Consider the following 3,095-nt stretch of genomic DNA (forward strand, 5'->3'; position numbering starts at 1 on the left):
TCGAGACCCGCCAGAATCCGAGCATCCACGAACTGAGGCTCCAATACGAGAGGAGAAAGTCTGAGATCGCCTTCGGGAATCTCGCCAACCGTAAGCTTCTCAGCCTCTTGTTCGTATTTTCTCTCGTGCTCGACGAACATATCAATAGAAGCTTGCGGGATGTCGTTCCCAGCTCCTTTCAAGGCTTCGAGGCACTTCCTAGTCCCAAAAGCTTGGCTGTGGAGTAACCGAGCCTCGTCGTAAGGACCCCGACGCTCCTCTCGGGAACGAATCTTGGCGAAGCAACGATTAGCTTTGGCGGTCATTTCCGCTTCGACTCTCCCCCTTTCTCTCGTCACCTCCATAATTCTGGAGTCCCTCAGACGTTTCATCTCTCGCTCGTGCGTGGCGGCGAGCGAAGCCCTCTCGCTCTCGAGATCAGCATTCTTCTGTTCGAGCTCGCGGATGACTCTTCGAGACGACTCCAGCGCGGCTTTAAACTCATCACGTCGAGCAACGGTGCAGATCATCATCCCGTTGAGTTTCTCCAGATTGGCCCTTGACTCGTTCAGCTGACGAGCAGAAACCTCCTCCTTCTCTGCAAACTCTTTCTTAGCCAGCTCGAGCTTGTCCAAGGCTCCTTTAAGGGCCGTGTTGTATTTGTCGATCACGACGTTCATCGTGCTATCACCCTGAACACGCGAGACAATGGAAATTTTGAGAAATTAGAAGTTAAGGAATAAAAAAAAAGAGACCAAGCCGTTTACCAGGAGTTTGGCCCTAGCAGCGTCTTCATATTCACTCCCGAAGATAAGGTCTTTCACGGCGGGAAGAGGTTTCGCCCTCCCTCTTAGTTGACAGAGAAACTCTCCACATTTCTCTGGAACATACACTAAGGGAGCCGGTCCCTCGTAGTGAAAGTCGACCTTGTCAGGAAAGCTGAGTCCAGGCACCCTCCTCAGGACAGCGGCGCCGCGGGAAGAAGTACCGGTCTGGACGGCCTCTCCTCCGATAGGAACGGGAGTTCTCTCGCGAGGGGATGTTAGAACAGGAGACTGCCTCTTGTCATCGCCTTCGTCATTACCCCTCCTTATCAGGAGCGGCGACCCTTCGCTGTCCTCCTCAGAACCATCCGAATGGATGGCGTTAAGAGAAGTCTCAAGCTCCTCCCCTTCACTTACTCCCTCCTCATCATTCCGTCCTCCCGAGACTTCAGCCTCAGAAGCCTCTTCCTCGGGCTGAAGCTCTTCTTCTCGAGCATCCTCCTCCTCTTGCTCGATCGGCTCGTCGGCATTCTCCGACTGCTCGTCGGCGGACTTCCTCTTCGTCCTTCTATTCTTTTTCTTCTTCTGGGATTCACCAGAAGGAGGGACGTCACTCGTCTCCTCAGTGCTCCTCTCGACTCCCGAGCCGCCTCTCTTCCTTTTCTTGCCCTTCCCCGCACTTCTGGCACCGGAGAGGGAAGCCTCGTCAGCGCAAGGAACCGCCGTCGAGGGTCCTTCCCAGCTAGTCAGTCCCAGCTGGGCCGCTATTATCACGCTCAAATCAGGAAGAGTACCCATCCTTTTTGCCTCAGAAATTCTCTTCTGAATATCTCTCGGAAAGATGTCAAGTCGCTTGCTGCGAGTCGGGGGGATGCTAGGAAGGGCTGATCTCCACTCTCCTGAAAATACGGGACAAAGGATCAAGAAGGATAGACAATCTTGCGACTAAAAGAATACGGTCTAGAACTGCGAAAGAACGTACTTCGAGCGATCCGATCTTTAAGTTCACGGATCTTCTTAACGGTGATCTCAGACCAACGATAGGTCCGAAGCAGAGCGACAACACGAACACTCCTCAAGAAATCTTCGGGATACACTGGAGAGGTAGGATGGCCAACTGCATACAAAGAAAAAAAAAATGCATGGTTAGAATCGACAAAGTCACTTACGGTTCGCGACAGGATATTCTACCGCAAGAACGGTTCCAAAGAACTCGATAATCATCTTGAGGAGGCTCCTCGAAGGCCGAGCTGTCCGACTTAAGGAAGAAGTAAGAATGCTGCCAGTTCTGCGTCTTGTTCGGATGACCAGCACACACATTGCAGTTTGGTCGCATCTTCACCGAGAAATTCCCGTCCTTCATATCGGTTATCGAGGTCATCTCCTCGAACAACCTAACGCTCATCGGCATGTCGATCTGCTCTGCCAAAACCGACAAAGTGGCCGCTTGTCGCAGCGAGCCATTCAACAGCTGACTGATCGCGAGATCTCGACGTCTGGCATATGCTGTGATCAGTCGCGAGATAGGGAACCAGGAACGAGTGTCCTCCTGGAAATAGGATTCGTACACCGTCTGGTACCCAATCGGAGGAGACCAGGGTCTCTGTGCTTCCGTAGGTACAAGGAAAGTCACGCCTACGGCGTTCGCAGCCCGAAGAACCTTCTTCACACTTCCCGAAGTTGACTTTGTCTTCTCTACGCCTTCCCAGTCTTGACCGGCCAAGAAAGCAGGACGCAATAAGTCGGGATGGAGTTGAGGAAGCTCTTCGAAAATTCCTTTAGGGTAAAAGGTAGTCGGAAATAACTCGGCTTCGGAATCATCATCCTCCGAGGGACCATCTTCCGCAGAGCGAACTCTTAGGATGATCGAGTCAACAGGCATCGCCCCGCTCTGCCCGTCTCTCGAACACTCCGTTGCATCTCTCACAACGACGTTCTCACTCCCTTCTCTCGCGAGTCTCGTAGCATCCGCGACCAGAAGCCTCTGAGAACGAGACAGATTTGCCGTGTCCATCATCGCTGCGCGGTGAGTCGCCTCCAGATCTCCGACGCGACCTCCATCGGGATTCCTTGTCGGAGTCGATGCCGCTGCGACTGCCTTCCCCTTCTGCTGCCTCGATAGTCTCTGATCCGACGACATTGTGGAGCGGAACGGCAGGGAACGCTTCGAATGAATCTAACAACGTTTAGAGAGATAAAGGAAAGAGAGAGAAAGTACCTTTGATCGCGGAGAAAAACTTGAAGAAATGAGAGAGGATCTGCGTATTTATAAAGAAAAGAGAGGGGGGAAACTCGAGGCGCTATCATTAGGTCTATTCGGGCCTAAATGGGCCTCGAAATCCACCCTAAAAA

The sequence above is a fragment of the Brassica oleracea genome, chromosome C7 (genome assembly GCF_000695525.1).
Source record: "Brassica oleracea var. oleracea cultivar TO1000 chromosome C7, BOL, whole genome shotgun sequence".
Taxonomy (NCBI): domain Eukaryota; kingdom Viridiplantae; phylum Streptophyta; class Magnoliopsida; order Brassicales; family Brassicaceae; genus Brassica; species Brassica oleracea.